Source organism: Rattus norvegicus, chromosome 6 (assembly GCF_036323735.1).
Source record: "Rattus norvegicus strain BN/NHsdMcwi chromosome 6, GRCr8, whole genome shotgun sequence".
NCBI lineage: Eukaryota > Metazoa > Chordata > Mammalia > Rodentia > Muridae > Rattus > Rattus norvegicus.
The window spans coordinates 109,587,173-109,597,517 of NC_086024.1; positions in this window are offsets into that span (position 1 = coordinate 109,587,173).

Sequence of the window (10,345 nt, forward strand, 5' to 3'; positions counted from 1 at the left end):
CAGTGTTACTCCACATTTGCTAAGAAAAATTTTTGTTGTTGTTCAGTATTGTGATTCTAAATCCTCTGTGGTAACTTCATGAATATTCAGTATTTCTGCATGCCCAGGAGTAATTAGCAAAGCCCACAAATGGTGTGAAGGCCTGACATTCACACATGCACATACACACTGCTTTGTCTTTGCCTAGTGTGGCATTTGCTGGAGTCCCGGGACATTGTGTGGAGGATGTGGTAGACAGCTCCCTGCCAATGATCTCTGCCTCCTGGCATTCACACCCTTACACAATCCCTTCTCCTTAAGTCCATTGACTCAATTCTAACAAACAGAGTATGGCAAAAGGAACGTGATGTCATTTGTGAGACTGGGTTATAAAGAAAGCTGTGGCTTCCATCTTGGGTCGTCTCTAGAGTCTCTCAGTCTATCTTGCTTCTTTTTTTTTTTTTTTTTTTTTTTTTTTTTGGTTCTTTTTTTTCGGAGCTGGGGACCGAACCCAGGGCCTTGCGCTTCCTAGGTAAGCGCTCTACCACTGAGCTAAATCCCCAGCCCAGTCTATCTTGCTTCTTGTAGGGGAAGCTGACTGCCGTGTTCTTAGACAGCCCCTTGCGAAGGAAGTGAGACCTATTAACCACCATTTGAGTGGGTTTGGAAAGGGATATCTCTCTCATATCCAATGTTATCCAAACCTTGCAAAGTCTCTTAGCCCAGGAACCAGTTTAATGTCCGTAGCAATAGTGGTGGTGGCGGTGGCGGTGGTGGCGGTGGCGGTGGTGGCGGTGGCGGTGGTGGCGGTGGCGGTGGTGGCGGTGGCGGCGGCGGTGGCGGCGCACGCTTTTAGACAGGCAGAGTCTGCAGAGCTCCTTTTAGGACAGCCAAAGCTACACAAAGAAACTCTGTCTCTTTGAAAAAAACAAAAACAAAAAATAAAAAATAAACACAGACAAACAGCAACAACAACAAAACCCAATTACCTCATCCCAGCTAAGCTACCAAGAGGCCTGACCAACAGAAACCGTACAGTGTTTGTTATCTCGGACTGACCTGCCTTTAAGTTTGTGTGTGCATGTATTACTGGCGACTGAGCCCAGTCCCTTGTGCACACTGGGCAAGTGTCTGAAGCATGGAACTGCTACAGCATCCCCAGCCACGCTGCTGTGTTAGCGTAGTTGTCAAACAGCTGCGGGTTACTAGTGTAAAAGCCAACACAGAAGACAGTGGGGGCCCAAGGACAACCTCAAAGGCCATTGGCAATTCCTCCTCTGCACAACAGAACATGAGGAAAAAAACAAGGGCCCTGAGCAGATGTAAGTGCAAAACCTGAATCTGAGCCTTCACTCCTTTTGTTGAACAGAGGTTATCTTTCCATTTAAACTAGGTCAGAGGGTGTGGTCTGCTGCGCCATCCCTGGCAGCCCCGGTATTGGGTGTCACCTGCCTCACAGCACATGCAGATGTCTTTGAGTCACAGGAATTCACATCTGTCCATGCAGCCCTTCTTCCTCCCTGGGAATCTGTCCTAGCTTTGGAGACACTAGCATCTAGAAGTTAGGCTCTGGTGACTTAAAACTCTGGCAGCCAGAAATTGGCCAGGGATGTAGCTCAGTGGTAGCGCTCTTGCTTAACATGTCTGAAGTCCTGGGTTCAAGTCCCACCAAAAACAAAACAGAAAAATAAAGAAAAGAGTTAATGCTACTCTGGGCTAGAGAACATTGGGATGATGGAATGCTTGCCTGGCATGTCTACAGTCTTGTGTTTGATCTCCAGCTCCCCCACCCCCGAAAAAAAAGATCACAAAAATAAATTATTTAACACAATGGAATTCAAAATAAAAACTAAAAGCCATGCCTGGAGGTACAGGCCTGTAAACCCAACTATTCAGGAGGCTGAGGAAGGAAGGTCACAGGTTCAAAGCCATCCTGGGCATCTCGGTAGATTCTGTCCCCTAAAAACTAAAAAGAGGATATAGCCCCGGGGTGAGGTGCTTGACTGGTTTTCCCAGGGCCTGCTGTTCGTTCAATCCTCAGAGCTGTAACAATAATGATAACGGTAATGATAATAAATATGAAAACTAGAAAGAAAAACCTGTGATCCTAAGAGAGCAAGGCACTCACTCTGACAGCAATCGCTTCCCTGCTGCTTCCAGGCCGAGAAGAAAGGCCGGTCACGTGACCGAGGCTTTTGGTCAGTCTCTGGCTGGAGCTTATTATTTACTTTTAAGATACAAAACAAAAACTTTTAGGAAGTAGGAAACATGTCACCCTCCGTTAGCCCCAACTAGGGCAAGTATCTGACTACGATTGCCCTAATGTCCCCCCCCCTCCGCCCAGCCCCTCCAGCGGAGACTGGCGATTGGACCGGCCATTTCTGGTTTCCCTCCAGAGACACCAGGCTCTGATTTTTCTCGTGTGCAGTGGCTGCAACCGCTGTGTTGCTATGCTGTCATCCGGTTGCTATGACTCGTGAGGTGGTGAATGTGCCAGAACGTGAATCTATTAATTTAACAGGAACTGGGCTCAGCACATATATTCCTTGTTAGATCATTTGCTTTGCTACCTAAAACCACAGCCAGTGTCCTCAGCAATGGGCATGTTTCCTGGAGTCTGGCAATGGGCATGTTTCCTGGAGTCTGGCTTTGCAGAAATGTCAAATGCCCTGACTTTTGCCTGTTCTCCGTTTTCTGTGACCAAATTACAGCCATGGAGATGAAGGCAGAGGGGATCTGTTTAGAAAAGTAGTGTGTGTGTGTGTGTGTGTGTGTGTGTGTGTGTGTGTGTGTGTGTAAGAGAGTGTGTGTGTGAAAGAGAGTGTGTGTGTGAGAGAGTATGTGTGCGTGCGTGCGTGTGTGTGTGTGTATGTGTGTGTGTGTGTGTGTGTGTGTGTGTGTGTGTGTAATGGTTAAAATATCTGGTCCTCATTCTTTATGCATTTAGGCTTTCTCTGCAGAAGCATATACTGATGTTAATAGGAATCCCTCTGTGAACCCCAAGGGCTAACTAGCAAGTTCTGAGCTCCCCACAACCGGTCCAGATGTTGTGGCTGCAACAAAAGGGATCCTGTCCCTTTCTGCTGTGCTGACCACATAGGCATTTTCCATTCACCCCTCAGTTACTATTGGCAGAACGATTGCTACTGAGTGTGCTAGGGGTGCAAAGACGAAAGGGACAAAGTCTCTCCCCAGTGGGAAAAAATGACAGACACAGGGATTATGGAGCAGCAGGAGCAATGTTAAAACCCCAGCTTTACATAACACAGGAGATCTCAGACCAGGGAGGTTAAGTCTGCAAGGGCAGGATCTGGGTTCACTCTGCTTTAAAAAAAAAAAAAAAAAAAAAAAAAAAAACCTGTTAAAGATGATCGAGACTTGTTGTATTGAATAAGTACCAAACTGTGTTGCATTATATCAGATATTTACATCATAATTCATAACAGCAACAAAATTACAGGTATGAGGTAGCAATGAAAATAATTGTCTGGTTGGGGTCGCCATAATGTGAGGAACTGTATTAAAGGGTCTCGACAATAGGAAGGTTGAGAAACACCGGCTTAATGAAAATCACATCAGACACAGAGAGGGGCTCTATCCAGCTCTCCACTGGGATTCAGGAAAACAAAACGAAATAAAACACAACAACAACAAAGCCGTAGCTAAGGTTGATTTATACCAAGCCAGGGATCGCCCTGTTCACAGTGAATCTGCTTGTCAAACCTAGAAGGCAGACAGTGGGGTGGAAAGACAACTCGGCAGCTAAGAGCACTTGCTCTTCTAGAGAACTTGGGTTGCGTTCCTAGCACCCACACCATGGCTCACAATCTTCCTTATCTCCAGTTTCACGAGACCCTGGGACCCTGGGCAGACAGCCCACACATCGCTGTCATACATACGTGGAAGCAAAACCCACGAACACACACGCTAAAAGTAAATAAGGAGAGCAGACAGCATCTCTGGACTGAGCTCTCCCGGGTGTGTCAATGCTACACTGGGACGGCTCTCATGGGGCAAGATGACCCTGCGAGTGAGGGGAGGATTGTGGTCTGCCCCAGTGGGAACTCAGAGAAAACTGAGTGCTGACTTGGAAGAAGGTGAAACAGATGTAGAGTGGCTTTGCAGGAGAATGGATCACAGCAGCCCACAAGCAACAAAGACTCCTAAAGAACAGAGAGAACCCGGGCAACTGGTAGACGCATACTACCAGTATGGGTAGTACAAAGTTTCCACACTGTCCAGGCTGTGTCAGGTCCCATTTTCGGTGCAGATTATGTGACTGTGGACAAATCTGAACCACCCTCTATCAAATGATTCTGTCTCAAAGAAAGAGGAAAAGAGAGGAGAGGGGAGTGGAGAAGAGAGAGAGCACGAGAGTGAGAGCAAGAGAGCAAGAGAGTGAGAGAGTGAGAGAGTGAGGGGAGGCGGGTGTCTAGATGGCTCTGTGGGTTAGAGTACTTACTGCCAAGCCTGATGACCTAAGTTCAAGGCCTGGAACCCTCATGGTGGAAGGAGAGGACCAACTAACTCTTCCAAGTTGTCCAATGACTTCTGTCACACACAGAATGAAAAAAGTAACAAGTGGGAAAGATCATGCTCCAATGAATGAGGTTGGATTCTAGGAGCTAGAGAAAGGCAAAGACACAAATGCTTCCTTGGAGTCTCAGAAAGGACTCTTGCCAGTGCTTTGATTTTTAGCTTAGCGATCCTGTGCTGGACCTTTGACCTAAAAAGCTACAACGCTGATTAAGTAAGTAATAAATCCTATGTTATTTTAAGATACCACATCTCTGGTAGTTTGTTACAGTCATTGTAGGGTGTGAAGAATGCAGGGACATTGATTTTCTAAATGGAGTATTTCCTGAAAAGGGTTTGAACCACGCACCAACAGCCCTTGTTTTCATATAAGGACTTGAACAGGAAGCTAGGTGGGGTGGACTAGGCAAAATCCCAGGAAGTCAGGTCATCAGAAGGCTTCCAGGTAAATAGGCTGCTAGAACCTCAGTGGCATCAGTCCTAAGCTGTATGAAGCTACATTGAAAGTACAAGCTGTGTGCAGTCTTCGGGATTAGGCGTGGGCTTTGCACCACATGCCAGGTCTTGACGTTTCTCTCAGATTGTTCATTATGTCTCTTAAGTGTCCCACTAAGGTCTGTATACTGAAAGCTTGATCTCCTGCTCCTACCACTGGGAGGTAGTAGAACGTTCAGGGGTGGGTCTAGGTGGAAGGAAGTTAGGTCATTGGAAGCAGGTCTTGAAGCAGGTATTGGGACACTAGCCACTTCCTGTCTCTTTCTTTGCTCCTGCCTACCATTAAGTAAATAGTCCTCTTCAGACACAAGTTTCTACCATGATGCCATAGGCCCAAAGCAACAGGTCTATCAAACATGGCTGATGTAAGCCATTTCTTTCATTAAGCAGATCACCCGAGGTATTTTGTTATGACTGTAGAAAACTGACTAACATTCATCAGGCTGGCTACGGTGTGGAGGCCATGTGCAAGAGCGGCCAACAGCAGCAAGCCAGAGTTCTCAACACTCTGTGAAGAGTTCTGTGTACTCAACAGCTCCAGGACTCCAGAGAGGCTTTTTGGACCACCCAGGCTTTGTAAACGCATCTTTCTTTTTGGCCATGAATGGAAAATACGACGTCAAGAGCCAAGACATTGTGCACAGCATTCCTGGGATCTAGGCTAGCCAGCAATGCCTGAGTCCTCTACTGTCCTGGGACTCTGCTTTTTGCTGAGACAGGTGACTGTTGGCTGGCAGGCCCAGTTCAAAGGTCAGAACTCATTGCACAGTGGGAAGGAAGTGTTTCTATAAGTCTCTGCCAGTCATAAATGCTGGTTCTGGGACATCGACCTTACCATACTGTGGGAGGTGCCTTCTGGGTTCACAGCCAAGAGGGTTAGGCATCTCGAGGTTACTTTAGTGTTATAGCTTCCTCAGAAAAGAAGAAAGCTTCCTTTCCTGTATATAGTAATATCTAGGGATTCCAGCAAGGAGCTAGGTCTCTGGTCTCCTTAAGCAGTTTTTGTTGTTGTGTATCTTTGTGTAAAAAAGTTCTCCACAGTAGCTTCTAGGAATTGTGTGTGAAAGCTATCATTTGGATTGACCAGATAGAGCAAAGGGCTCTCTACACACTTCCTAATGTACCCTTTTCTATGTCCTAATTCCAACTGAGATCTGCAGAAGGCAATGGGATAGAAGGGTCACATTGGATGACCAGCTCTAATTGTGCCTGTGCACATGCACGAGCGGTAATTTCATGGAGAGTAGCCTGTCACATCCACAGGAGGACCTGCATCACCTTTGTCCCTCTTTTAGAATCTTTTGGGTTATTTCACTTGGATGGCCTTTCCTGTAATGTTGGGCTCTGCCTGGTTTCCTGACACATTTTTTTGCCCTTTGTACCCAGTTGAAGGGTGTGGTCACTGACTCATTGGCCTGAGTCCAGGCAATGAGTTGCCTCCCACCTGATGTGGTGGCAAAGGGCCTCGAGACACACAGAATGCTACAGAATTGCCCTGTGAACCAAACCCCGGGTCCTGCTCAGATGCAAGCTGTGCCTTAGAGTTCTTGTCCCAAGCCCTCTCCTCTTCTAGGCCGAGGAGCATGGCTGGGCCTTAGGTATAGACAGGAAGTATCACTTTAGCAATGTGCTCCAGTGGGCTTGGAGAGTTGGTCCAACAGTTAAAAGTACTTGAGGTGGGGCTGGGGATTTAGCTCAGTGGTAGAGCACTTACCTAGGAAGCGCAAGGCCCTGGGTTCGGTCCCCAGCTCCGAAAAAAAGAACCAAAAAAAAAAAAAAATACTTGAGGTTCTTGCAGAGGCACCGGTTCTATTCCCAGCACCCACATGGTGGCCTATGACCATCTGTAACTCTGTTTCTAGAAGATCTGATGCCCTCTTATGACCTGTGCTGGTAATCGGGCACACAGGTAGTACACAGATATATGTGCAGTCAAAACATTCATCCACATCAAATCTAAAAATCTTGAAAGAAAGGAAGAAGGAGAGAGAGAGAGAGAGAGAGAGAGAGAGAGAGAGAGAGAGAGAAAGAGAGAGGGGGAAAGAGGGAAAGAAGGAAGGAAGGAAGGAAGGAAGGAAGGAAGGAAGGAAGGAGTCCATAGCTCAAACGCAGCCTACCTACTCTATGGCCCATCTAGACATGGTTTCAGATGACAAGGATCATGTCAGGAATCTTGCCTATTGCATCCTGGCGACCGGCAAGCCTTAGCATATTTACCTTAGATGTTGATGGAGATGGCGCAAGATGCACATCCTACAATCAATATCCCTGTGGCAACCTTGGATTTTCCCAGCACTGCATGTCCAGAAAGCAGATAGCATTTGGAAAGCTATACTCTTCTCCCATCTGTGGAGTTATGAGCTTCTCGAGATTATTCTTTCTTTTTTTTCTTCTTTTCTTTTTTTTTTTCTTTTCTCTTTTTTTCGGAGCTGGGGACCGAACCCAGGGCCTTGCGCTTACTAGGCAAGCGCTCTACCACTGAGCTAAATCCCCAACCCCTGGGATTATTCTTAAAGACACACAAAACGATGACTTAAAACTGTCCAAAGCCTTTGGGGACAGTGATCTGAAGGCAGTAGACACAGAAAAGCAAAACAAACGTCAAACCCACAAACAAACCTCTCTCAGGCTGTTCTTTTTTTCTTTTAAGATTTACTTATTTATTATATATGAGTACATTGTAACTGTCTTCAGACACACCAGAAGAGGGCATCAGATCCCATTACAGATGGTTGTGAGCCACCATGTGGTTGCTAGGATTTGAACTCAGGACCTCTGGAAGAGCAATCAGTGCTCTTAACCACTGAGCCATCTCTCCAGCCCCAATCTGGCTGCTCTTTCCACGACCAGAGCCAATAAAAAGTGATATGGAGAGAGCAGAGCAGTCGGCTTGGGCCCTGCATCTTCAATGGAAATCCCTTGTCCTTTGAAGGAGCAGGGGACCATAGGCTGTTGTCTCACACGTGCCTAACATTTGTTGGGAGACATGGGTCTCTTGCCTGTTTGCATGCCCGGACAGCAGAGCTACCGGCAGCCCTTGGTTCCAGATTTTGGGCCGTTTTTGTTTGTTTATTTGTTTGTCAACAATTTCTTTCCCAGAGCAAACTGAAGCCTGCTTAACTGTGCAGAACTTAGGATTCCGATTTTCTAAACTTAAGACTTTATTCTTGCGGGGTTGGGGATTTAGCTCAGTGGTAGAGCACTTGCCTAGCAAGCGCAAGGCCCTGGGTTCGGTCCTCAGGTCCGGGCGGGGGGGCGGGGGGGCGGGGGGGACTTTACTCTTGTGATGTGTTTTCCTAAGGTATCAGACATCTCTTCTTTTGGGAATTTTGTACTTGCTCCCTCACAAAAAAACATGTTGGTAGCCTGACTGTTGCTATTGTTGTAAATAGATATGTTTGGGGGGTTTTGTTTGTTTGTTTGTTTTGTTTTATGTATGAGAGCTCTATCTGCATGCACACCTGAGTCCTGCACGCCAGAAGAGGGCATCAGATCCCATTACAGATGGTCGTGAGCCACCACGTGGTTGCTTAGAACTGAACTCAGGACCTCTGGAAGAGCAGTCAGTGCTCTTAACCTGAGCCATCTCTCCAGACTCGATATTTTTTTTTTATATAACCCAAATCCTGCATCTACAAGACTGGCAGGTTCGCTTGCTAGCTTCAGATTCCCCACAGTTACAACACTCTCTCACCTGTTTCTCATATAAAGGCTCCTCCCCAGTCCACCAGCTAATTCCCCTCCTACCCATGATCCTCAAGGCCACACTGCTCATTCAGTGTTGAAGACAGATCAAATTAAAGAGCAAGGCCAAAAGTAGGGCAGGACCAAGTGACAGGCTGGGAGATCCAGAGGCTTGCTTTAAACTCCAGAGCACCACAGGATCACTGTAATTCCGGGATCGTCAGCTGTAGGTTCTGGTCAACTGGATGTCCTGATTGGCCATGAAGACACATAGGCCACACTGGGTTTTTTGATGGGCAGTTCTCAACATGCTCAGGTGAACAAACTCTCCTGTCTGTAAATGAAATGAGAGGCTTTGGTTGTTTCCGAGGTATCTCTCGCCAGAGCATTGCTGTTCACATGCTTGTGACAGGGCTGCACAGCATACACATCAGGCACTTGACCTAATTTAAAAATAACGATTGCAAAGACTGTAATACATCAGAGGACGCCTGAGTGATGAGCCCATGTGCCACTCCTGGCTACGTGACATCCTAGAATAAGTCACCTTGCTTCTGCCTGGACGGTCCAGGTACTGCTTATAGACATAAATGACTTTAGATGCCTTGGGGATGTGACTTTAAAGTGCATTGTGAAGAACTCACTTTCTCAGTGCTCTAAACCACTGAGAGCAACTTGGTCATCTTCCACAAGCCTCTGACGCCAGCTCTCCCTACCCCAGTTTTTTTATAAAATAGTAGAGAAGTCTCAATTTCATATAAGCTAAGGGCAACACTGCCCAGAATGTATTTAATAACATTGCACAGCTCTTGTTTTATTTATTTTTATTTTGCTTTCTATAGATGGTGTGCACCCTTTGTATTAGCCAATTATGTGTATCCACACGAAACCCCTGGTTTTCCCTATATAAGCTCCTGCCTAGAGAGGCTCGGGGCTTGACTCAATCTCCTGTGTGGGATATGTGTCAGCCCGAGATCTCGTAAATAAAACTGCCTCTTGCTGATTACATCAAGACCGGCTACTCGTGTTTCCTGGGGGTACCCCAACCCGTGACTGGAGCGAGAGTCTCCCCAAGTTTGGGGGTCTTTCAATGGCAGATAGCATAAGTTTTCCACTCATGGTATTAATACATTTTTTCTTTAAGTTATGTTAATTATGAAAACTCCTAAAATTGGTTAGGGAGATGGTAACAGAATATGCATAAGAAAAATTGAATTGTACACTTTTCTCTCTCTCTTTTGCTCTGAGACCTCTCTCTCTCTCTCTCTCTCTCTCTCTCTCTCTCTCTCTCTCTCTCTCTCCCCTAACAATGTAGACCAGGCTGCCTTCTTCCTACTCAGTGGGGTGCTGGGACTAAAAGTATGCACCACCATACTTTTTTTGAATATATTATTTATATGGGTGAACTGGATGACATGTGAATTATATCTCAATAAAAATGTTTAAAGTAAATTAAGGCCTTGGTATCTAGCTAAGTCTCAGAACATTTACCTTCCATAAAAAGACTGTTGGTTCAATCCTAGCACCAAAATTTATTAATTAAAAGTGTAAATTACCTTCTGTTGAGCTTTTCCTCTAATAACAGCTTCTAGGACTCAAGAGCTAGATAGCACTCTCTGTCTTTCCTGAGGAGAGTTCAGTTCCCAGAACC